Below are 26683 nucleotides of genomic sequence, written 5' to 3' on the forward strand. Positions count from 1 at the left end.
AGTTGGAAATTCAAGGAGGAACCCTGGAAATGCTCCCCCTTTTCTGGTGAGCCCATCATACCCTTCTGGAAGAGCAGAGCTTTACTGCAACTCAAGGAGAAAGGCTGAGAAAATAGGGTCACAAGGTCAGAGGGGAGAGGGAAATTTGTACTGTGTATCTCTAAACAGAGAAAATACACAGGCGCCAGGAACTCAGATCACAGATAATTGCTGAAGGAATGCCAGCCTGCCAAGCCTTTCTTCAATACTGGTTATCCCTGGAGGAACACGGATAGGTAAATTACCTATGATTGGATTTATTAGGGCTATTTTTAGAAAAATGTCAGAGGTTAATTCCTCTGCAATTATTCCCCCACAGGGCTCCAACAATCACTACCGAGAGTGCAAATGAGTTAAAAAAAAAAAAAAAAAAAAAACGAGGCGGGGGAATTATGACTGTGGCCTTTGACAGAGGTACATTCTGAAGATTGTGTCCATGTAAGGAAAGCGAAGGGGAAACAGTGAGCTGGAAAACTAAGGCAATTACCCCTGAATAATTCAAATCTCAAATCTTACTTTAATATCATCATTTCAGGATTTTCTTTATATGCCCGATTGATTCAGGTAAGTAGTGTGAAATTCTCCACTTTGCTTCTAACTGTCCTTTTCCATACATGAAAATGTTTTAAATGGTCATTCTTTGTGCAGAAGAAAAAAGAATAAGGCATAACCTATAATCACTTTCAAGCCAGGTGCATTTAAAAGAATAATTCATGATTTCTGTTCTGGTGTCTTAGATGACTGACCCCAGTGGTAGCAGGTTCAAATCCTACAGGGTCACGAGGGAATGGGGAGTGAAGGAAATCAGATGAGGTAGGAAGCTTGCATCTCCTCTTAAAAGACAAGTGGCTACTCGGCTCAAGCCAACTAGGACTATGAAATATTACCTGTGTTGCCAGATATTCTGATTTTTTTAAAAAAACTTTTTATTTTATATTGGAGTATAGTTGTTTAACAATGTTGGGAGAGTTTCAGGTGCCCAGCAAGGCAATCAGTCACACATATACATGGATCCATTCTCCCCCAAACTCCCTTGGCATCCAGGCTGCCACACAGCACTGGGCAGAGTCCCTTGTCCTACACAGCAGGTCTTTATTGGTTATCCATTTAAGATAGAGCAGTGTGTACATGTCCATCCCCAAATCCCTAACATCCCTTCCCCTCATTTTCTTCCCTTGGTAACCATAAGTTTGCTCTCTAAGTCAGTTAAGCTGTTTCTGTTTTGTAAATAAGTTCACTTACATCATTTCTTTTTAGATTCCACGAATAAGGGATGTCATATTTTTTTTAAAGAAGCTGGAAACCCAGAGCTTTACATGAAAACCTCTTCAGTTTTATATATTGGCAACCAATGATTTTTTCTGAGTGCAATGACATTAAAAAATATATATATAATCCTGTCTATCGGACTAAAATGGTTTGTGGGTCACCTGCTTCTGACTTCTAGTCTCTAGAGTGCTTCCAGAAAAAGCCACTCCATTCCTTATTGACAATCTCAACTGGACATCCCATCCATTCACTCGAGAAGAGCCCTCCAAATGAACACTACCTTAAGGAAACACAAAATAAGCGCATGGCTATTCAGTCCCTGATGTAAGTTTAGAAGACCCGTTTTTAGAAGAAGAGCCCAAGAGGGAGCAGGTGAGCCCAGCAAGGTTGGGAAGCCAGTCACCTCGAGTGAATGATTGACCACTTTCCTGTTAGAGTTTGCGTGTCTTAGCAAAGCACTCTCACGTACAGAGGGGACAAGAAGCCTGTTTAATGTTTCCAGCTGCCTCAGAATGCCCTGGTTGAGAAACACTCGAGCGCTAGGAGACACTTCTCACATTAGTTGCTGCTCTGGCTTTTCAGTGAGTGGCTAGCAACGAGGTTATTCACCCAGCTTCCTGGCTTTGGGGAGAAGCTAAGGCAGACATGGCTGTTTCTTTTCACTTCCAGGCTTCTGTCAAGCACTAAAAAATGAGCCAGACACCTCCTGGAGGGAAAGAGGAGCAGGGAGCAATGAGAGGGTGATGGGGAGCCCAGGCTTGGGAGTTAACAGTGCCGTGCTCATGTCTTTAAGGCTAAGATTCTGCTTGTGTGTATGTGTGTGTGTCCTAAGTCACTTCAGTTGTGTCTGGCTCTTTTCAACCCCACGGACTGTAGCCCACCAGGCTCCTCTGTCCATGGGATTCTCTAGGCAATACTGGAGTGGGTTGCCATATTCCTTCTCCAGGGGGGTTTCCCAACCCAGGAATCAAACCCATGTCTCCTGCATTGCAGGTGGATTCTTTACCCACTGAACCACCAGGGAAGCCCCAGGATTCTGCGTAAGGGCATCTGAAGCCCTTCCTCTCAGCAGCAACATGAACACAGACGTTGCAGCTCTACATGGGTTCTGGGGCCAGTGTATTGAACTGAGATGAGTCTTCCCTTTTGGTGACGCTGAGTATTGGAAGGGAGAGGTAAGTAGCTTTTTCCAAGGTTGGTCTCTGGCTCAGTTTCTAAGCAAATGTCACTCCAAGGGAAACACAGCTCAGTCTCCCAAGGATGACATGTGTCTTGTCTTTTTGTCTGGACTCTGTGAAAACATCTTTACTCTCTAAGATGCACATGGGTCAAATCGCATCAAAATGCAGGTGGGATTCAAACCCAAGTCTAAACCACGTGGTCCAAGGCAATGTTATTAGAACTCTGCACTATGGGCTATCAGGCTTGTCCCCTGATATATAAAGGAGGTATATAAATGCCTCCTTTGTTTTCCAAGTGTTATCATTGTGCTATGTCTCCCTCGAGAAACTTGTCAGAGAAAGACTGACTGGCATGGCAGGATGCTGAAATCCCTTAGTCTTTTGCCAAGTCCTGACCTAGCTCTTAACGCTGCCAGGGAGCTGGTCTGTATACTAGGCTGTTTATACCTGGGTATTGTCTGCTTCCCTTCAGAACATACGCCATGGCAACTCAAGTTAATACCTGTTTTGAACTTTCATGTTTCCTGACTCATTTATCATGGCTAAGCCAATAGGTGTAACCAGAGCATTTTACTGCCCTATCCATCTTTTGTGTATCTTCATCTATGACTGTTTAATAATTGATGCAAAACTCATGAATCACCCCACATTCCAATTTCAAGATAGGGAAACTTTGGATACAAAGCTCTTGTACTTGCAACATGCTCTTGGTAGAGCAATATAAATTAGAAAACATACACTGCTCAAGACAACATGACTTTGGTTGAGTACAGAAAGAGGATATGGCAATAACGATAAACCAGCAAACTCAGAGACAATAACATCTTGGGAAATCTTGGTCAACAGAAGTCAATTCATCAAGTTCAACTAAAGTTCAATTCATTAAGTTTGATTAGAGGACGTTTTGCCTTTAAGTGATAAGTATTCACCACAACTCATTTTCTTAAGGGCGCAGCCAAGTCACGTTATTATACAAAATGTTATACACTTGAGCATTTTTCTCTCTGTTCTATAAAGACGTGAATGAAGTGCGTGTTTTTGACTAAAAACAAAAAGCAGAAGCCAAAAACAGTTATAGAGGTCAAGTGTAGTTAACATGATTTTTTTTTAAGGAAGCCCTGGGAGGTATGACGTCTGCCCCGCTCCACATCTGTTCGTGCTGATTTAATTTCCACAAGACGGTGGCCTGGTAACCCCATTTCTAGCTCAATAGGCACTGTTCGAATCCAGTTTTTCATTTTTAAAATCAATCTCACCATCCTTCAAAGGTTCCAGACTAACGAGTTCACACATAAAATTTCCATTTACCTGAATAATAGAAACTGACTTGGCATTTATATGCATGTGATTGTGAAGTTGAAGAGAAGGAAGGATAGATCTTCTTGCTCATGCCCTAGACTCCCCTGGTACCACGCTAGGCTGGAGTCTATGCAATGCCAGGGCTGACTACAATTATTAGGCGCTGCATAGTTCAATAGCAGGGTGACTATTTTGATGAAACAATGCTCAGTATAGACTTAGGACCTAAACCCAAGTCCTCTGACAGGACAGGATCTTACTGACCATGTCACTAGCACTGACCTCTCAGCTCCCATCACAGGGGTTAAAATGAGAGTGTAATACAATTTAGCCTTCAGAGTCCATTGCAGGTTTTATCTTTCATCTTGGAAACATCTGGAGATAACACTGTAAGGTCATATACGGTACTTGTATCAGTGGACTAGTTCTGGGCAAGCAATATTTGGCTTTCTTCCTGACAAGGAGGTTGGTTCTAGCAGAGTCTGCTCTTTCTTCCACCAGGGCAAAGACACCAGCAAGAATGGGAAATGGGTTTCCTACCGGATGACAATGGGGCGAAATGGCAGTAGCTGCCAGCAAATCTGGGTGGAGAAGGACTGGGGGGGCTCTTCAAGTCTGAAATGCTGGGGTTAATTGCAGTGGCTCCTGCAGTGAGGGGACTTGTGGAACCTTTGTCACACGCACAGGGGTTTCCAGTTAGATTGGCCCTGACTTTGTGGATCATTAAACAAACGGGATTCTTGTACTCCCCAGTGGGAATTAAAACAGCTCCTTCCATCTTTACAACACTGTGGACTTCTCCTTGGGTTCTGATTCACAGTCCAAAGTCAGCATCTATTTTCTTGGAAAAGGTTTCCTATGGATAACTGAAATAGTACACTGGAATATATTTCCCATCAAAATGGCAGGGGGAAAGGAAGTCTGGTTTTGGTCAAACAAGATACCTAAGTACTGCTCTACTACTGAGATTGTGTTCCAAATGGTTACATTGAAAAGATGTTAATACATTGTAAAATTTTAAAAAGTCAGGTAATAAAATAGTATGCCTAAAATGATCTCAATTTTGTTAAAGTATTTACATTTTAAAATGTATTTTTTTCTAAACTAGTAAAGTAATATATGGGCTTCCCTCGTGGCTTGGTGGTAAAGAATCCCCCTGCCAATGCGGAAGCCACAAGAGACTTGTGTTTGATCCCTGGGGGGGGAAGATCTCCTAGAGAAGGAAATGGCAACCCACTCCAGTACTCTTGCCTGGGAAATCCCATGGACAGAGGAGCCTGGTGGGCTGCAGTCCATGGGGTCAAAAGAGTCAGACACGACTAAGCAACTGTGCTCATACACAAAGTAGTATATACTTCCATTAACACCAAAGTGATGATTAGAATATAACATGATATATCTCCTCCAAAGAGAATAATTAACTCTTATACACACACAAATAATCATAGGAAAAAGTCTATCAGAGAGACTACAAAATGATATTGTTTTGGGGTAGAACACAGATGTTTAAATTTACTCTTTTATAGTCTTCTAATTTTTCAGTATTTTCCAATTTTTTTTACCTTGATCATAAATACTTGAACAATTTTTAAACTTTTACGCAATTTTAATTGACTTTCAAATTGAATACAAGATTTTAACATTTACATCAGTGACTTTTTAAAAATTTGCCTTTTAATTCCCATATAATAAAATTCACTTTTTGCAGCATATAGTTTTATGAGTTTAGATAAATGCATGTAGATGTGTATCCATTATCACCGTCATGAGACAGAACAGTTTAATCACCCTCCTCCTATAAAGTTCCTTCATATTACCTCTCTATAGTGAACAATTTTTCAGAAAGGAATAAAATTATGGGAGTGAAATGAGCTGACAGGTATATAAGGGCTTTCAAAGGAGTGTGTGTAAATACAGAGGCTTAATGCTACTGGTCTCTACACACATGGCTCAATTCAATTTCTAGTCAATGATCATTTTCTAGCTAGTTGGAGTCAGATTTTATTTTTTCATCTTATTGTTTAGATATTATCACTATTTATAATTTTGGTTTTAGAGCACTGGGAAGCTCAATACATCAATATATCTTTATTAACCTATATCACAAACTAGGTTTATGCATGAGGTTTTCTGCCCTCTGACTCAAATGTCCCTTTGCCTTTAATTGGGATGCCATCTGAGTCCTTGGTTCGTAGCATTAACTTCTTTTTTTTTTTTCTGTTTATATAATTAAAATATCTTTTTATTTTTTATTATTTTTTTATTATTATTATTATTTTTTTTTTGGTCATACATTGATATGAATCAGCCATAGATTTACACGTATTCCCCATCCCGATCCCCCCTCCCACCTCCCTCTCCACCTGATTCCTCTGGGTCTTCCCAGTGCACCAGGTCCGAGCACTTGTCTCATGCATCCCACCTGGGCTGGTGATCTGTTTCACCATAGATAGTATACATGCTGTTCTTTTGAAATATCCCACCCTCACATTCTCCCACAGAGTTCAAAAGTCTGTTCTGTATTTCTGTGCCTCTTTTTCTGTTTTGCATATGGGGTTATCGTTACCATCTTTCTAAATTCCATATATATGTGTTAGTATGCTGTAATGTTCTTTATCTTTCTGGCTTACTTCACTCTGTATAAGGGGCTCCAGTTTCATCCATCTCATTAGGACTGGTTCAAATGAATTCTTTTTAACGGCTGAGTAATATTCCATGGTGTATATGTACCACAGCTTCCTTATCCATTCATCTGCTGATGGGCATCTAGGTTGCTTCCATGTCCTGGCTATTATAAACAGTGCTGTGATGAACATTGGGGTGCACGTGTCTCTTTCAGATCTGGTTTCCTCAGTGTGTATGCCCAGAAGTGGGATTGCTGGGTCATATGGCAGTTCTATTTCCAGTTTTTTAAGAAATCTCCACACTGTTTTCCATAGCGGCTGTACTAGTTTGCATTCCCACCAACAGTGTAAGAGGGTTCCCTTTTCTCCACACCCTCTCCAGCATTTATTGCTTGTAGACTTTTGGATAGCAGCCATCCTGACTGGCGTGTAATGGTACCTAATGAAACTTCAAAGCTTTTGCACAACAAAGGAAACTATAAGCAAGGTGAAAAGACAGCCCTCAGATTGGGAGAAAATAATAGCAAATGAAGAAACAGACAAAGGATTAATCTCAAAAATATACAAGCAACTCCTGAAGCTCAATTCCAGAAAAATAAATGACCCAATCAAAAAATGGGCCAAAGAACTAAACAGACATTTCTCCAAAGAAGACATACAGATGGCTAACAAACACATGAAAAGATGCTCAACATCACTCATTATTAGAGAAATGCAAATCAAAACCACAATGAGGTAGCATTAACTTCTTAACTTGACATTACTTGTCACTTTCTTTTAGCTTGGTCCTAGTGACAATAGTAGTAAATAGCAAGTTCTGAGAAGTGATAACAAATGGATCTAATCTTGGTTACCAATTTTGATCTATTGGCAGAAGCTGCCCATTGAGAAAGACTGAGGTCATAGCTGGGCTTGGTGGGAGGGTGTTGTGATCCATTGGCTATGTCTGTCATGGGCCTTGGCAAGTAAAGAGGCTATACAGATGCCACATGCTTGCTATACTGACCGAGTATATAGAATATACACATTCTGTTAGATCCAGAGGTGATTCCTCTGTCACCTAACTGGCGTCTGGATTTTAGCTACTGAATCTATTCCCTTTTATTTGAATATAATTAATTATGTGTATACTGGTTTAAATTTCAGTCTGGTGCTGGTAATCCTCTTCTATGAAAGAATGCAGGTAGAAGGATCCAACAGCCCCAATTCCCCAGACTTTATCACAACTTCTGTTTCCTATTTAACCACAAGCACAGTGCTGGAAAAGGGGCACAGTTTAAATGTCAGACCTGTGAAGACCAAGCTCATGAAGGGCAGAGTGTGCGCTGTGGCTAATACTCTTCGGCTGCTCCTCTCCACTGCCTTTCTTCCTTGCTTGTCCCCCTGTAGAGGCTGAAAATGCAAATTGCTTCTCAGCCTCTTCTCTGGCTAGGGATGGCCATGTGACCCAAATTTGGCCAATGGGTCACACAGAAAAGTCTCTTGGGGGGCAGGGAGGCAGAAAATCTGGGAAAAATTTTTCTTCCCAGAATAAAAGGAAGCAAGCAAGTGAGGGGAAGCCTTCTGGCTGCATTGACATACTCCTTGTCTAATACTACCTTTGTATGTAGTTCTATGTAGCCATATGTGGAGCTGTGGCAGCCATCACATGACCATGAGGTACTAAGTCTAAGGCCAAGCCAAGAGGCTGAGTATGACAGATGGAAGAAAGGGACAATGTCCCCAGTGACATCACTTAACTGCAAAAGCCTACCATAGGGACAGCCTATGTCTGAACTTGTTAAACAAAAGGTACCTAGTGGTTTAAGCCACTGCAAGATAGACATTTTGCTATGTGCATCTGAATGCTTACTAACAGACAAGGCTTTCCATCTTTGTTTTCCACATAGCATTGTGTACAGGGGCAGATTATTAATGTGCATTGAATTGGAAAAAATGATCTCTTGTCCTGCCACCTCCAGGCACAAACTCTCACACTCACATTTTCATTTTCCCTCTATCATACAACCAATTTTCCTTCCCACATACTTAGTTTCCAATATTGAGGTGTTTGTTTTTTCCCTCTTCCCCTGTATGGCAATGGTGCATTAATTTTTGACCATTCAAAGATAAAATCAGTTTACTGGGATAGAATGCCTCCCCCTACAATTTATCATGGTGTCCATCATAAAATGATGACTTCAAATGGACTTAGCCATATCCTCCGTTGGAGCCAAGTTTCTCCCAGCTAATGTGTAGTAAGCCCACCATGCTTGCTGAGCTGTGAAAATCCAGATGGTAGGAAGCAGGTGAGTAATGAATGTTATGCTGTTCCCATTAAAATGCACACAGCTTCCCCACACTGACCAAATCTCCAGCACTAACCAGGTCTGAGACCACTCAGGACATGTGGGTTCATGGAGATTGCCTTTCATTCAAAACAAGTTCCAGCAACACAGAAACTGAGAAGAGAGAATCTTCTGGTAGTGGAACAAAACTTGCCTAAAGGGCAAAGGAATTTGAAAAATTGTAAGTCCTCTAAGTACAGAGAAAGCCAGTGGGAGATCGGTAGCAGTCCAGACTTGCCTTCAAGCCTGTGTGGTTTACAGTGGAATCTGCTGGAAAGGTATCTACCATCTGTCACCTACTCTTTCAGAAAGCAGAGGAGTAATTAAGTGCTCAGGTGATACAAACTCTGTCAATCATTCATACCTATTATGTACACAATATGGGATCATCTAGCACTGACCTCAAAGTCACTGGAATCCCAGTCTAAGAGAGAAAGCCTATCACATCTGTGGGGGAACAGGAGCTCCTGGGCAAGGCACTGGAGTCTCTTGGCATGGCTTGCATCAAAAATTTTGTTGTGCCAGATGCTCTGAACTCAGAAAGGCATGGTGCCTGCCTTGTGGGAGTTGAAGGAATTTGTGAATTGGCTCTAATGTCACTTTTTAAGGGAAGCCTTGCATGACTTCTCCCCAAACCTAGACAGGCCCTTTGGGATGCAGCCTTCTGGCTCCCTGTACTTCTGATCTATCAGTTATCACTGCATACCATTACCATTTATCACAATGGTAAGAGAACCATTTTAAATGCCTTTTCCAGTCTCTAAAATATAAACTCCATAAGGAACTTGTTCATCACTAGAAAGCCCAGTGCCTAGCTTAGTGTCTTAGTATATAATAGATGCTTCCTAATTTTTTCCTTCAATTGATCATCGAATGAGAGCCAAAAGAGCCAATGTTGAAGTGGACCAACACATAGAAGATGGATAACCCCAAACAAAGCATCAATGAGCAAAATATTTATGCTGGATGAATGTAAGAAACATTTTTAAGGGGTGTGAGGCAAGGGGAAGCTCTTGTTTGGAACAGTGAGTACTGTACAACTTTAGAACAAAATGGATTGATTAGTAAAGAAGAGGTTTTGTCCTACAGAGTGTCTGTAGCATTGGTTTCCATAAATCATGAGAAGAGAGCAGATAGGTTGGTGAACAGAGGGTTCTGGGATAGGGTGTTTGTTGGGAGAGGGCATGTAGTAGCAAGTGAATTTTGAACAATTAGGTCTGAGATGCAAGGACTTTATTTAATGAACACCTATTATGTGCACATCAGTGGGCTGGGTGCCAGGGATATGCTAACAATACATACCTGGTTTTTGCCTTCAAGGAGCTTTCTACTTAGAAGACTAGGAGGTAGTGTTAGATTGGGATACAGCAAAATAATGTTGGAAAATAGGTTGTTCAAAGACCCTATAATGAAGTTTTTGAGCAACAGAATAAGAATCCTACTGATGGCTTTGGTCTAGAGAGCAATATAAAGTCACTACTGGAACTTAAGATAACTCACATCCCATCCATAGCTCTGGATTCAGAAAAGTCTCTTGTATTTCTCTAAAGGACAAAATTAACACTAAAGGCACTATGTCCCTTTGTTAAATTCTAGGTAAGTTTAAAGAAAAGAATAAAGAATGCTTTCAGATTTTCCCTTCTAAAACATGACATTTCTACATCAAGAAAAATAAGATGCTACTAACAGTTCCTAAGGTAGTATGCTATGATGGTTTTTCAACAGTCTCTGCAAAGATAATGGAAAATCTCAGAACCAAATGTGCTATTTGCAATTCTATGAATCAGTATTTCTCTTTCCATCTCCATCTCTTTCCTCTCTATTCCTCTTCCCCACTCTTCCTCTCTTTCTGGCTAGGAGTTGCAGTATTTTGAAAAGTAGAATAAAATGTTATTCTCTTTTGGATAATGTCCCTATTTTAAAGACTGAATAGAGTACTTTACACCTAGTAGGCAAATAGTAAAAGACAGAATAAATAAATGTGCTGATTTTTCTCATCAGCATGACTCAATCTTGAATAAATATTCATCAGGCAAAGGCATTATAGTACATCCTTACTGCTTTTCTTCTATACACTGAAAACTGGATATGTAGAAAATCCATTATATTCGATTTCATGTTCATGTAGCAGTTTAGATACCAATGAATAATACAAAACATAGAAAGATCAGAAAAGACTAAACATTGATAGACTCATTCATCATTCTATTCAGTCACTCAGCAAATATTCACTGAGAACACCTACTATGTGTCAAATGGTATTCCAGGTTGGATAAACATCAATTAATTAAATAGATTAAAATATCTGTCCTTATGGAACTTACATTCCACTTGTGGAGAAAACATAATGATCAAGAAACATAACAAATTGCATCATATGTTATGTATTACGGGAAGCAAATATAGCCGAGTAAGGGGAATTAAGATTACTTGAGATAAGAAAGAGGCTTAGACTTGAGTAGATTTGAAGGAAGAGAGGGAGATGACCATGTAGGTATCTTAGGAAATGCACTCTAGACAGAGGCAAGAGATGGTGAGAAGACTCTAAGAAAGGAACACACATGTGTCAGAGGACTAGTGTGGCTAGACAGTGTCAACAGGGAAAAACAAGCTAATAGACACAGGAGGTTCAGATAAGGTAGAGTCTTGCAAACCACGGCAAGCGCTTTGGCTTTTGCTGAAAGTGAGATGAGTATAACAATGTGAGTGTACCTAATACCACTAATCTACACTTAAAAATACGGTTGAACCTTGAACCACATGGGTTTAAACTGCACAGGTCCACTTACATGTGGATTTTTTTCAGGAGTAAATACTAAAGTACTACATGGTTCACAGTTGGTTGAATCCACATATACAGAGGGACCATGGAATACGGAGGGCTGACTATAAATTATACCCAGATTTTCGACTGTACAGAGGGTTGGTGCCTCTAATCCCTGCAGTTGTTCAAGGCTCAACTGTAGCTAAAATGGTAAATTTTGTGTTATGTACATTTCACTCTGATTAAAAAAGAGTGAGAAAAAATGTAATGGAAGGCAGTTGGGAGGTACAGAATAGAGAAGCAATATTGTCTGACATTTCGAGTACCGATCTGGCTGTAGGGCTGAGAACAGACTGTAGAGGGCAGAGGTGGAGTCAGGGGGTATACGGTGACAATCCAGGTGAGACGACAGCGGCTCAGACAAGGTGTTGGTAGTGAAGGTGGGGAGAAGTGGTCACACTGAGGATGTATATTGAGAGCCGACCTAGTAGGAATTGCTGCTAGATCGGATAGGCATATGAAGGGGAGGAATCAAGGTTGATTCCAAGGTTTCCACTCTCACCAACTGGCAGGGTGGGTTGCCATCCCTGAGATTCGAAGTCTGTGGGTGAAGCAGCCATCCCGGGGGAAGAGCAGACATTCAGTTTCAGGCACGTGCAGTATATAACTGAAGATATGGAGTAGGTAATTGGAAATAAGGGTCTAGAGTTCAGGAAAGGGGTCTGAGTTGGTGATAGAAATTTGGGAGTTATTAGCCTTTCAGATGATATTTTTCAGGCCATGAGACTGGCTGAGATCTCCAGGAGTGAGGGGAGTAAAAGAAGCAAAGAGGACCAACAACTGAACCTAGGGGCACTCCAACAGCTAAAAAAAATTGGGAGAAGAGGACAAATCAGGTAAAGAGACAAAGAAGGAGCAGCTGGTAAGGTAGGAGGAAAACCAAGAAAGCTTAGTATTCTGGATGCCAAGTTAAGTGTGGAGGAAACAACTGTCAATCATGTCAAACCCAGCTGATGGGCAAGGTAAAAGGCTTCAGCTGACCTTTGGATCTGAATCACAGAAGTCACTTTTGACTTTGGCAAGTATAGTTTCTGGAGTACAGTGAGGGTGAAACAACTGGAGTGGGTTTCAGAGTGAACAGGAGGAGAGGAATGAGACAGTGACTGTGGACAACACTTTCAAGGAGTTTTGCAAGACATAACAGAAAATGATGTGGAAGATGGATGGACAGTTGGGTCAAGAAAGTGTTCTTGTCCGATTATCGAAACAACAGCATGTGTATATGCCAGTGAGAACATTTCAGCAGCCAGGGGGAAATGAATGGTGAACAGATGAAGAGGGTAGAATTGCTGAATGAGTTAGCAAATGAACGTATGAAGAAACAAACCAGAAACTAGGACTAGTCCACTGCTAACACCTGAAATAAAACCTGTACAGGTTCAATTCATACCCAGAGCCAAAACATGGAGAGGAAGAAAAATGTGATTGAAACTCTATGTTCATACAGGGTTTCACAGGATTCTCAAAACATTTAGAATTGTATGAGCTTCTTCCATAAATCATCTCGGATCACATGATCACCATGAAAGGAAAACAATTTCTTGGTTTTCCTTTTGGTTCTTCTGCCCTTCCCCCTTCTCATTCCAATTTTTCCTCTTTTCTTTCCCTATACCCTTTCCATCCTTCCCTCTTTCCTCTTCTTTTTTCTTTTGAAAAAGAAAAACAGAAAGCAGAGAGCAGAAAGGATTTTATTCGTTCTGCTACACAACTCAAGGTCCATTAGCTCCTATTTGCCTACCAGGCAGAAGACTGCTCACCTGTATTCACTTTAAAATGATGCGACAACTACAAGATCACTTCTGCGTGGGTGGGTAGCCTGACCTCCTTATGGCCTTTCTTGGGTAACTTTACCATTACTCCTAATATCTTATAGAAAGAAACAAGTCTGTCAGGGGGGAATAAAAAACACCCCACACTCTCATCCTGCCCCATGGAAGATTTATAGACACTTTGTAAATGGCCAGGCCCAGGTGATGGTGCCAAAAACTTTCCAAGTGATTTGTAGATCTCCCTTCCAGGAAGTCAGTCTTTAATGGAAAACTCTTTGACTGCACATTCCTTTATTACAGTGACTACAGGGAGTGGAATGCAGCTGTCATGCAGGAGACTCACTGAAATGAACTGGCTACTGACCTGGCCTCAAGATATTTCAGTCTCAGAAAAATACCAGTATTGCACAGTTGAGAAAAGCACCGTTTTCTTTAAAATGACCATTTATTGAATTGGCTGATTGCATGCCAGGCATGGCACAAGCCCCTTAATGTATGTCTCTTCCTAAATTGATATTATCATCCTCACTTATTAAACACTTCCTTTGGCTAGGATCTGTGTTTTATGTTTTATTTGATGTCATTTAATTGTCACTCCAACTCCATGATTTCAATATCTTCCTCTATGGGGAAATGGCAGTCCAGAGAGTTAAACAGCATTCTCAAATTTGGAAGGCTGATGGTTAGAGGAGCAGGGATTGGAACTCTACTCTAGTTCCAAGTTCCTAACCTGCCTCTTCTACTCTAGTTCCAAGTTCCTAACCTGCCTCTTGGCTCTCCCTTCCTTTTCTTCCACCAATCAAGTACTGATTCCAGCAACCAAAGTTATTGCCTTTGGAGGTATGGAAAAGCCTAGGGCATGAAAAAGTCAATGACTATTAACTGCACTAGCAAAATTCCTTTCTAGCACATACCTTAGCAAGTTTGTTGACCTTGATTTTGAAGCATTGATTAGTTCCTCTAAAGCCCATATGAAGATATTAAATGTCAACACTTTATCAGGCAATAGAAGGAATAAGACCATTAAACACTAAAGGGGCAGACTCAGCACTGGTCACAATCTCAAATATACCTACTACCTGAGTCTTCAATGGAAATTAAATCAAAGTAAAATGTACCAGCAGCCACGTTGAGGAAGGCTCGGGATAAATACCTTTTGCTAATATATCACTAAGGAAATGCTTTCCCCACCTCTCACATCTCACCTTCAATCATGTCCCTGACCTTCCAGCCTCAATACACTCTAGCCCCACCAGTTTGCTTTCAGAATCTCATAAATGCCGTGTTCTTCCCCACTTCAGGGGCCTATAAACATGCTGCTATCTTTTTTCCCTAAACTATTGTCCCTCCCCCTTTTTCTTGAATAATAGCTAATTATTTAAAAAATTTCAACTTAGATACCACTTCCTGAGAGAGGCTTTTTCAGACAGCCTACATTCATTCTGAAGTGACTTCATTCTGAGTGACTTCAGCCTGAAGTCATTTGGTGTTTATTGTTAATGTCCTTCTCCTCTATAAGACTATAAAACTCACCAGGGCAGGGATCATAGCCAATTCTTTTCACTTTGGTATTCCTTGACCACAGTCCAACATTTGACACATGATGGACACACAGTAACTATTCATTGAAAGTATAATTTTCTAGAGTATTTATTAATAGTTATTGCCTGATCAGTTGGGTTCATATCCTTTTTCTGATACTGTTCTCTCTTTCTCTCTCACACACACACACACACAACACACACTTTCGGTTTTAGCTGAACTGGGTGTAGCAGGCCTGTATGATTATGAAAATTTAAAAACCAGTTCAATCTGCCTCATTCTTTAAAAAATCAATGTTTGCCTCATCCTCCTCATTCCCCTTAGCAGACCACATACATGAAAACACATACACTGTAAAATGTATACACACCCTTCTGATTCTCAAATTCTAGCTCTTGTATAAATCAGTCTCCACCCTTTCCAGTTTCAGGAAGAAAGGCAACGGAGCACCAGAGACTGGGTGGGAAGATGTTTATAGGCCAAGGAGTCTGACCCAGTGAGCTACTTCAGTCAAATGTGCAATATGAATTGGACTGCTCAACTGCTGAGAAGGAATTTCTGGATTAGACAGTTCATTAGTGGCTGAGCCAGCTTCTAGCGTTTGCTCTGCACGCCTGCAGTCAGTGTGAGTGACAGGTGCCAGTGAGTCTCCTAGAATAGCAGCTGAAGTCGTAGCTCTCTAGCAGTACCAACAACCACACCCTTAGGCTCAGCATCCCCAGAGTTTACATGACTGAAAATGAGATTTGGTATCAACTGAAAACTCTTTGCTGGGTACCTTCTATATGCCTTAGCTAGGGCGTTGTTTGGAGAAATAATTCTAGAATGTGGTCAATTGCAGTCTTGCAATGCCAGTTTACACTGTAGCTTCACTACTCACTAGCTGGTTCATTTTGAGTATATTTCTTAACCTTTCTCCCCATCACCTCATCTGTAAAATGGAAATTATATTATACTGAGGGTTAAATGAGTAAATTTATGCAAAGAACTTAGAATGGGTGCCTGACATACATAAACACTAAATAAGTGTTAGTATAAGACTTTACCTAAAAGTATTTAACACAGTGAATGGTTAACAACCTCACTTTAAAGGTCAGGGAGATACCATTCAGGTTTGCCACTTACAGCTTTGTGTGTTCATTTGCTCAGTCATGTCCGACTCTTTGCGACCCCATGGGCAGACAGTAGTCTGCCAGCCTCCACTGTCCATGGGATTTTCCAGGCAAGACTTTGGACAAGTTATTTGAATCCTCTGAACCTCATCTTATCTTAAAACTAAGAATAATATTGGCACTACTCTTGGGGTGAGTTATGAGGATTCAATGAGATAAGAAAGGTAAAGAGTTTATTAGATAACACCTAGCAAAATGTATTAAGATGCTCAGTAAATAGGAGCATTTGTTGTGATTTATCCAAATGGATCCCTCCCTTGAATTCCAGGGAAGGCAGAGCAAGGTTCCACAGTTCCACATCAAAGGGCAGATGACACCAGTTACATTGGCTACCCAAGTAGAGTTGTTTTATTTGGCACTGAAAGGTTAACCCACACAGTTTTTCAATTTTTTGCCTGAGTTATCAGTATTTAAAAATTGTGAGTTTCATATCTAAAAAGGCAGACTTTCAGTTTCCTTAGGAAAATAAAAAGATTGGCACTATTAGGCTGGTATCGCTACACTCTTGGCTTGAACTGGGAAGTGCCTGCCCCCTTTAGAAGGACACAAAGTTTTGAATTTGCCTTATCTCCCACCACTCCCTGGTGTACCCCTAACCTCGAGGCCAAACATCAGCTCCCACGTATGCTCCTGAGCTTTTCCCCTGTTGTTGTTTTTGTTTAGTCGCTAAGTTATGTCTCTTCTTGTGACCCCCATGGATGGACTGTAGTCCACCAGGCTCCTCTGTCCATGGGACTTTCCAGGCAGGAATACTGGAGTGGGTTGCTATTTCCTTCTCCAGGAATCTTCCCAACCTAGGGATCGATCCCACATCTCCTGCATTGGCAGGTGGATTCTTCACCACTGCACCACTTGGGAAGCCCCTGCTTTCACTTGTGATGTGACTTGGCGTCTGTAGGCAACTGACTAGCAGCTATTGGCCTTGACTGTTCACTATCATCCTCTATAACTGAATACCCACACAAGACTGCACCTAAGGGAGAAAGCTCTCTATCCACACAGCCTCAGGCCAATTGTCTGCACTGGCAGATATGTGTGTTAATTCCACAACTAAAGACTGACCTCTCCACTGAGCCAATAAGCACATCCTTGGAGGAAGCTCTGTCACCCAGAAGCTGACCTCATAAATTCACAACATACTCATGCTGAATCTTTTCTAGTTCCATTTCAACTGAGGGTGGAGGACATGGGACAAAAGACAGGGGTGCCATACAACAATGCTTAAGAATGTAATTCTTTAAGTTATATCCTACGGGCTAGCAGTGCTGTAAGATTCTGCTCCTTGGGTGAAAAAATATCAAACCCTTTTGGGAAACAGCTCAGACATTAACTGCTATCTCAGGGACTCATCTGGGGAAATTAGACTCAGAAATCCTGTAAGAAATAAGTTCTCCCACGATGTGAGAGTTGGACCATAGAGAAGGCTGAGGGCCGAAGAACTGATGCTTTTGAACTGTGGTGCTGCAGAAGACTCTTGAGAGTCCCTTGGACTTCAAAGATCAAACCAGTCAATCCTAAAGGAAATCAGTCCTGAATATTCATTGGAAGGACTGATGCTGAAGCTCCAGTACTTTGGCCACCTGATGCGAAGACCTGATTCATTTGAAAAGACCCTGATGCCGGGAAAGATTGAAGGCAGGAGGAGAAGGGGATGACAGAGGATGAGACAGTTGGATGGCATCACTGACTCAATGGATATGAGTTTGAGCAAGCTCCGGGAGATGGTGAAGGACAGGGAAGTCTGGCATGCTGCAGGCCACGGGGTCACAAAGAGCCGAACACAACTGAGTGACTGAACAACAACAATAGACATTTCCTACATACCAGGCACCATTCTAGATGTTCGGGACTCAGCATTGATAAACAAGAATTTTGAACTCAGGTAATTTATTCTTGTGTGGAATGAAGGAAGATGCTTTACTCTGCTTCCAAATTTGTCTGACTACATAATGCTTTTGTGAAGGACTGCTTTATGCATTATGCAAAGTCCTTTGTAGGACCTATCTTCAGAAGACCGTCATGATTAGGGAATGGTGGAGATTTTCATTCATATTAGAGCATTATTAATAAATACAACCACTCCAGAAACCTTCTAAGTCATAGAAAAAGACAATTTATCTCTTGAAAAGTCGATGACCTCACTATGGCAGTCTTATTCGGGAAGAACCACGGCCTCACCTGGGACCTCAGATTTGGTCGAGGTTTTTTTTTTTTTTTTTTTTAAGAATATCACTCAAAGGGTTAAACTGACTTTCACCACTGAAGTGGAGTGTTTTCTCTGCATCCAATATGACCCAGTTGGAAATGTATTTGTTTTTCACTGTTTAATCTTCTGCATCACCCAGCGTTGATTAGATTTAATTAATTTATGTTTCTAATGAATTTAGAGCCTCACAGTGCTGTAGTAGGAAAATTCTCAGACAGCATCTGGCCACCAAATGGATTGATTACCTTGTCTGCAAAAGTCTTTCCAACATCTGGGACCTGATTTTGTGAAACATCCGGAAGCTCTTTCAGAGGTAAGAAAGGCCCACAGTGGTGGGGAGAGAGAGAGGGTGCTGGAAATCGGCAGGGTTCACTCTGCTTTGTAAGTCTGCGCCTGGCACTCCACCAACATGAAATCACATTTTGCTGCTCATTGGCACAGATTCAATGGCACCAAACAGACTGATCCGAATCTGTTTTTTGTTCAACGTAATCAGAACCCACCAGGCTTGAACCCAGGCTGCCACCCCACGAACCTCTTTGGCACTTCCTTCTGTGTGGAAGCTCCCACTGATCATTATGATGAAACATTTATAGACAACATTTATAGAGAAGCACTTTGCTCTCATTCACTCAACAAACATTATCGGGGGCCCACTGTGTACTTGGCACAGGGCCATGTGTGCCCCTTCATTAGCTGCTCTTGGCAGCCACCCTTATGAGGTAGGCAAGCACTGCTCTTCTCACATATATAGCCAAAAACTACACAAAAATTATAATTATTAACGTCAACATGATCACTGTTAATAAAGGATGTAAACACACACACACACACACACACACACCAGACTCCATGTGAAGCCTCATTTAACCCTCACCTTGAGGTGGGTGTCACTGTGATCATCCCCATTTTACAGATGAGAGTACTGAGGCACTGAGATCTTAAGTGACTTACCCAGAAGAATTCAGCTAGCCTTTGGCAGAGCCTCCCATCACAGGCAGTCTACATAGAGAGTCTTTGCTCTTAATCACTTTGATTTACAACCTCTGGTTAATATCACAAAAGACCTTCTCTGTGTCAGGCACTCTCCCAGAGATCTGCTGCATTAGAGTCTATATTCACCACTCACAGCTCATACAAGGAAGCTGAAGCCCAGAGACATTTGCTTATCGGGGTCACAAGCAAAATTTGTAAGAGGGCTAGGAGTTCCCTCAGGTCTGCAGGGCTAACATGGCCTCTTCTGTTGACTGAGTTACCTGCTGATAAATGAGAGAGAAGGGCTTATATGAACTCAATCGCTCTCTCAAAGCTGCACCAGGAAGCATGTTGGACAAGTTAGGAAAGAGGGGTGGCCTGGCTGCTTTGCACAGCCCAAACCAACCCAGAAAAGAGGAGGTAAAGAATGTACAGACAACAAGAAAAGAGCTTCATCTAAAAGAGGGAGGTGAAAGATGGAAATCTCATTTCCTGACTGGTTTGTCTGGTTCAAGATCAAGGAGAAATGACTGAAACTAGGTGGGCTACTTACAGTAAAAATGACAGTGAAAACGCCAGACACATTGAACATCTGATATTTTCTGAACAATGGATGCAGACTGTTGCACAACTAGGTTGCCACACTCATATCACATGGTTCATCTGTTATACTGTTTGCTAAGTCTGGCTATTTCTTGAATTTGAAACTTTCTCATTTCTTTCCATTCTTCTCTTGCTCAGGCCTCTACATCAACAAGACCATACCATCTGTCTTCTTTGGGCCTTTGTACATGCTCCCTTTCTGCTTGGAACTATTTCCATGTCAATCTTTTCCTTGGTCTGGCTAACCCCTCTTCAGTCCTCAGACCTCAGGTTGGACATCTCTTCTTCCAGGAAGCCTTCCTTGACTTTCCTGTTCTGGCTTAGGTGCCCATTCTAAGAGCAGCTCTGTTTCCTATTTCAGCACTTAACCATAATGTAAAGTAACTGCCTGTCTATTTGTCAGTCTCCTCTTTGAGGGAGTGTATGTTGGTTACTACTGTATCTTCAGTGTAGGGTCTGTCACATATCAGGTGCTCAGTAAAATATAACTCTATTGGTGGACAGAGGGAATCTGAATCTTGTGACATTTTCTTAGCTGGTCTCCTGCTTTGAAAGCTCTCACCTCCATACTCCACGCTCCATCCTAGAAGTCATTAAATGTCCAGGCAAACTTTCATCATGGCATTTGCCTTTTTATCACTTCCCTTTGAACACTCACGTACAAGTCAGAATAGTGATAATCTTGGGTGATACAGAGGATTTAAGTAAGAGGGGACATGTAGTCCTAAAAATATCCTATACTTTGATCTGGGGAATGATGACTTGCATATATACATATGTAAAAAGCCATCAAGATGAGCATGAGAAGGTAATACACTTTACTCAAACTGATACATCAATATAAACAAAAAGGTGCTTTGAAAGTTCACATGTATTGACAGGATAAAATCTGGACCTACTTACCCCAGAGTTCAAGGTTCTTCACTAACTGGCCCACTTGTCAATTTACTTGTTCAAACTCACTTTTCTAAATCACATGCCCTGGTCTTCTCACAGGTCCTCAGACTCTTCTCACTCATTCCCACCTCCATGTTTATTACACCATCTTACCCTCATGTTCATTTCTCTTTCTTTCTCTTTTACCTTCTGAGAGATCCTCCCATCCTGGAAAGACCAGGAAGAATCCATCCTCTACAATGTCATTAACTTCTCTTTTCCCTGAACCCTTGACTATTTTGTCTGGTTCGTTCATTCATGCCAACACTTCCTGAAAACTGTAAGCTCACTGAAGGCAGAAACTTATTTTCAAGTTTTATATTTAATATGATGCCTGGCAGAATGATAGACTCTAAATACATGTTTGTTATAAGTCTTACACTATGTAAGTCCCTTGACAGCTATGGGTTTGTACAGAGATGAAAAAAACAGGCTGTTTATGTCCTTCAGAATGAAAACCTAGTACTGCTCTTAAAGCCATGGATTTAGTGTTCACATGTCAAGGCTATGGCCATGTATGGATGTGAGAGTTGGACTGTGAAGAAAGCTGAGTGCCGAAGAATTGATGCTTTTGAACTGTGGTGATGGAGAAGACTCTTGAGAGTCCCTTGGACTGCAAGGAGATCCAACCAGTCCATCCTAAAGAAGATCGGTCCTGAATATTCATTGGAAGGACTGATGCTGAAGCTGAAACTCCAACATTTTGGCCACCTGATGTGAAGAGCTGACTCATTTGAAAAGACCCTGGTGCTGGCAAAGATTGAAGGCAGGAGGAGAAGGGGATGACAGAGGATGAGATGGTTGGATGGCATCACCGACTCAATGGACATGAGTTTGAGTAAACTCTGGGAGTTGATGATGGACAAGGAAGCCTGGCATGCTGTAGTCCATGGATTCACAAAGAGTCAGACATGACTGACTGAACTGAACTGAACTGAGTGTTTATATGGGGTTCCAGACCCACGTTTTGTAACTCACTGGTTCTGTGAGGCAGTGTAAACAACTGTCATCACCAAAACTCAATTTTTTTCATCTGTAAAATGGGGACTTTCTCATAGGGCTGTCCTGAGAATTATATAGGAACATGATTACTTATTTTATTAGTGACTATCTATTGAATTAGCCATTTTGCTCAATGAAGCACAATTATTATCCAAATAAAAGTCTATGCTCTTAATATTTTTATGCAAAGGATTCAGCACACTGACTGACTCATAGGAATTATTTAACACCTGGTAGATATTATTATCAGAGCTATTAAAAACAGATGAGCAGGTTCAGTGAAAAAAACCTATGAGCTGGTAAAAAGATAGAACGCAAGAAGAGCTGGCGCACTGTGAGAAATATACATGTACCCATAAACACAGAAAGAATTTAATCCATGAGAAATTCTTTAGGGAAATTCCATCACATCCCATTAACACAGTCCCCAAAGCAAGAGCTGGCCTCTGATCTTTACATATTTAATGTCTTTGAAAAAATTCTGAAACTCTAACGATCTTGAAGTGATATACAAAAGCAAGTATATCTGGGAGTTCCATACAAAAGCACTCTGCCTTCGTGCTAGTTCACAAGATTCTTTAATCACCATAATTCCTGGTGCTTCTCTGCAAACTTTTGACCTTAGGATGGCTCTTTGATTGTTCAGTAGGATTTTGACAGCACAGAAAGGAGAACAGCGAGGAACAAGTTCTCAATGTGTTCTACATACTCATTTAAAAGACAACATTTTAATAATTCTAATTCATATACACTTCTACTCATGCAATCAATAATTCATGGCAATTCCTCTGCAGCATTTTAGTGACAACAGAAAGGGCAGGATGTTTCCTCCCTTCTCTTTGCCTTCCTTTCTTCACTTAGTCATGCCTGGAGCCTGGAGAGTACAGAATCTCAAGAAAACAGTTTCCATGGTGATTCTTCCTTTGAGTACCCGACTGCATTTTGCTCTTTCTGGAGTGAATTAATGCTTTTTATTGCTTTCATGCTAAATATATTGAAGATTAGATTTGATTTCCTCTGCAGTGATACAGTTTTATCAGGAAAATGGAAAGTAAAAACACAGCATGAAGAAACTCTATCTTTCTGCCACGAGACTGTCAGAAAGAAAATAAAAAAACATTTCAGAGGAAGAAATAGCCAGCCACAGGGAAATGGATGCAGGTGTCTGGAAGAGAGGATATGCATTTGTGCATCTAAATGTTAGGAAACCTGCCTTGGGAGGAAATGATCTTAATTCCTCCATATGTTGAAGGTGGCATAAGCTAACCATAAAACACTGAGTTATAAGAAATAACCTGATTGTTCATGTACCAAGCTCTTCTCAGCACAGAAAATATCATATAGAACAGGGAAATCTTGAAACTCACACTATCTCTACTCCATATTTTATTAAGGAGGGTCTTGCTTTCTACTAAAGCTAAATAGTCTTCCTTACTTTTAAATAGTCAAGGGACTCTCCTAACACTCCCATGGCACTCTGAATTTCCTGACACAGAACTGAACACACAAATACCACCCACTTGCCCATCTTCTTCAGCTGACCCTACAAGGCAGGGCCTGTCTTTCCCATTCACAGTTGCCCTTGAGCCCAGCATAGCACACAGAAGACTGAAGATCATAACAAGAAAATTATGATAGAGTAACCTTGATGTTCTGAGGTGTCCCTTGGGAAACGTCAAGGGCTGATATGATGGATGGAGAGGGAAGCATATGAAAGTAAAAATTAAAAACAGCTTCTGGTTTTCACGGTCTCTACTGTCTGGAGTCTTGCTCTGTTCCTGTCTTGAAGCAGTCGAGGATTAAAGGGAAGAATTTGTTTGGGAGAAGAGGGGCAAAGAGTGGGACCATCCAGTGGAGTCTCCTTCTCCACCATGACATACCCACCTGCAGAGCCTAGAGTCCATCCTCATTAGGCACCACATAACCAGAAGAAAACTGGCTTTTAGTCAATTTCAGCCAAGGATTCAGTATGAAGCCTCTATGCCAAATTAGGTACTGTCCTGGAGCTGCTGGGGACAAAGAGTTGAGCACAAGAACTTTTGCCTCCAGGAAGCTGAGAGTCCAAAAGGGTTTCTTGGATCATACAGAAGCGGGTGTGGCTGAGTATGGTTAGGGTTAGGATTAGGGTACTGTCCTGACACCTCCCATTGCTGACAATACCACCAGCAACTAACAGGTACTGAACAACATGCTAGGCATTCTTTTAAGCACTATACACGCATGAACTCACTTGATCCTCACACGAGTCTATAGGTTGGTGCTATGACTTTCATTTAACATAGAAATTGAGGCTTTGAAAGGTGATGTAACTTGCCTAACATTCTAAAGCCAAGTAGTAGTGGGGCCAAGATTCAAACCTGTGCTGTCTGGTCCTTGAGTCAATATTTTAAAAACGATGGAGGTTCAAACTTCAGGTTCACAATGTCTTACTGGCTAGAATGGCCCTACACAGGATGTCCCAGAGTCTCTGCTGTGTAAACTGCCCAGAGTCCATGGTGTTCATAAGTGCCCATACGCCATCCTTAGGATACAGAGAGGGCCGTATAAAAATCCAGACCTGGATAACCAGGTCTGTGGCTAAACAGATGTTGGAACGGAGGCACTTACAAGTCCCTCTGACTGAGACACGTAAAATGGCAGGACTGCCTCAGGTTGTATAAAGAGGTTTCCACAAGGGACTAACTGTCCAATGACAGTATGTGTGAGCTTTGACACATAGAACAGAACAAGGAAGACAGACATCATCAACTCAGTAAGTGTTACCTAGTAGAGCTCAGAATTAGGAAAGGAAAAAAAAAAAAGGCTTAATCGCCAGCCCTACTCATCCCATGGTATGATTCCTACAAATGAAATGTCTTAAAATTTTATTAATAACTTAAAACTTATTAAGCAGTGAAAACTAAATTGTGTGTGTATGTGTGTGTGTGTTTTCTCCAGGAGGAAAGAATGGTGCTCAGAAACTGTGCTGCTTGCGCCCCAAGATCACAGAGCCAACCTCTCTTTGTGGGTCTGCTCAACTCCAGATCCTGTCAGCCGACTTGGCTCTCTCGCCCTTGTCATCTGGACACAGGAATGCTCCAACATTTGGGTAAGACTATCCTTTAATCATTAGAAACAGCAGTCTGAACAGCCATGGGAAGTCTGGCCAGGAAATGTAGACAGAGATATTCTCTGCATTTTCAGGAGTTACTGATGAGGCCTTCAAGGCGCTCAGTGGAAAGGGCAGGGTGGGGAGTGGCGGGGGGTGGGGAGTTCCAGGCGCCTCCAAGGTGTGAGTTTGGAGAGAAAAACACAGATTAGATGTGTCTCCCTGCCGGAGCTACATGTGGCATGCCAGCTGGCTCCTTTTCCAATATTCTCTTTATTAGCAAACCCAACAATCATATTTTGCTAATCTTCCCATAAAAAAAGTGTTATCCATATCACAAAGTCATCCCTGATGGCAGACTGCACTTCAAGTAAGCTACAATGGATGAAGACAAAAATGGGGCATTTCAGATATATACAATGACTGCAATTCTTGGCATTTTAAATGTCTGCCAAATCTGTAGTACTGCTGGGTCCCTGGTGTTCGGTGCATCCCCAGGAATACAGTCTATGGCTTGGACTTTTTAGGGTCTTAGGGTATCTGTTTAAGGGCTCTCTGTTTATAGTACTGAACTGAAAATTAAAATTATTTTTCCAAGACTTTAAGTACACCATACTGTATCTGTTATTAGGTAATTAGTATTTTGTGTAGCAGAGAGAAGACTATTTTGCATTTCTGTATATTTTTCTATATATCTTCATTTTTCCTGGCCTTGTATACAGTGTAACTGAGTAATTAAGAGGGAGGGTTCTGCAGTCCAAAGGCTCTGGGGTCCAAGGTCACTCTCATTCCCAATTTCCTCTTCTATAAAACAGTGAAGAAAATCTCTCTTCCATAGACTGATTGTGAGAAAGCAGTGAGATAATGCAAATAAAGGAACTAGCAGTGGGCCTGGCATCTGATAAGTCTTTAATAAAGTCTAGAAAGATAGGGAAAGAACGTGACGTGACTGACAGGAATTTGGGGGCAGAGAGGGTATGTTCATTGAATTTTTTTTTCCTCTCTCTTCTATGAGAAGTTTATCATCTCACTATGGGTTCAAACTCATTTCTCTTATCTCTATGATTGGCTCTTGCTTTTTGCTTTGACCCCAAAGTTAGAATCATAAATATCTCCCACTGACTTGATGATTTAAGACAAAGGCCAAGGACTCTTTCCTCATTTAATGTTTAAAAACAGCCTTTTGTGGAGCTTTTTGATAGACTGCAGGGATATTTATGACTCAGGCCTTCTGGCAAAGTCCCTGATGCTGACTCATTCGTTATCCTGGGAGGGAAGAAGGCAGCTGGAATCATCATTCATTATTCTGTTGCTCAGTTATGGGGAAAGGTCAGAGGTAAGCCACTCAACACTGGGTTGAGTATGAGAATCAGAATTGCAATCACACCTTCCTGACCACAAGAGAAAAAAGAATTTCTAACGAACATACACTCAGGAAAATGTTTGCAGAGCCCTGCTTCATACAATTGCTACAGCACTGCTAAATGGTAATATTCTGTCTCATGCCTCAGGCTTTCAGCTCCAAGCTCACAGCAACTCCCATTCCTCTGCAGAGCAAGTGAAAACTAAGTGACAGGTGATGGAAAGGGGGGGACCGACAGAAATAGGAAGAAGGAATAATTTAGAATTTCCATAGTGACAGTGGCCTCGAAATTAGGAAGAAAGGGCAAACTTGCAGAAATATAAGGAGAAATGGAAAAGGCTTCATAAATCAGTAAAGGTAAAATTTATGATTGCTACCATGAACAATAACAGCATGAATAAGACTATCACTTTTCACAGCAAAATCATCAACAAAGACAACTTCAATAAAATTTATGGGATGTA

At 41.3% G+C, this 26683-nt stretch overlaps 1 protein-coding gene across 5 annotated transcripts in view; it reads right to left on the reverse strand.

Annotated features, from left to right (window-relative positions):
- PPP2R2B (protein phosphatase 2 regulatory subunit Bbeta) overlaps positions 1-26683 on the reverse strand; it is a 485402-nt gene that overhangs the window by 135102 nt on the left and 323617 nt on the right. The gene's annotated exons all lie outside the window — the stretch shown is intronic.

This window comes from Dama dama, chromosome 9 (assembly GCF_033118175.1).
Source record: "Dama dama isolate Ldn47 chromosome 9, ASM3311817v1, whole genome shotgun sequence".
Lineage (NCBI taxonomy): Eukaryota > Metazoa > Chordata > Mammalia > Artiodactyla > Cervidae > Dama > Dama dama.